This window comes from Odontomachus brunneus, unplaced genomic scaffold (genome assembly GCF_010583005.1).
Source record: "Odontomachus brunneus isolate Ranch 3 - 2012 unplaced genomic scaffold, Obru_v1 Obru_scaffold_268, whole genome shotgun sequence".
NCBI lineage: Eukaryota > Metazoa > Arthropoda > Insecta > Hymenoptera > Formicidae > Odontomachus > Odontomachus brunneus.
In genome coordinates, this window is record NW_022639718.1 from 96574 (window position 1) to 96985 (window position 412).

The 412-nt window shown below is 37.6% G+C and overlaps 1 pseudogene; it reads left to right on the forward strand.

The window, feature by feature from the left end:
• Positions 1 to 412, forward strand: part of LOC116853020 — an 11090-nt pseudogene that overhangs the window by 1527 nt on the left and 9151 nt on the right.

The window sequence follows — 412 nt, forward strand, 5'->3', positions numbered from 1 at the left end:
TACAAATTTGAAGTTAATATTATTGATGATGATCAAATGCATATCGTATAATATCAGATACACAAAAACTCAAATTAGTCTTTGACCATAGCAAGATTCATCCATTCGCGATCTTGATTCGTGCGTAATCGACGCGAAAACGCGAGTGATGTTTCTCTTTCTTTCGCAATAGATCGATTTTTTCGCTTGCTTTCTCTCTATTACTCTTTTTATCATGCGCGTTCGCATATTGACGCGAAAGTGCTTCCAGCAACTTACATATATACCGTACTCACATTTCTTATAAGCTCACGGCGCGAAAAAAACAAGAGAGAAGAGACGCAGAGCATAAAGAGTGTGTGTATTTGCGTGCTTTTATATTTGTCCACTTCACAAATTCTAACAACGACAGAGACGGCAATGATGTTGACGT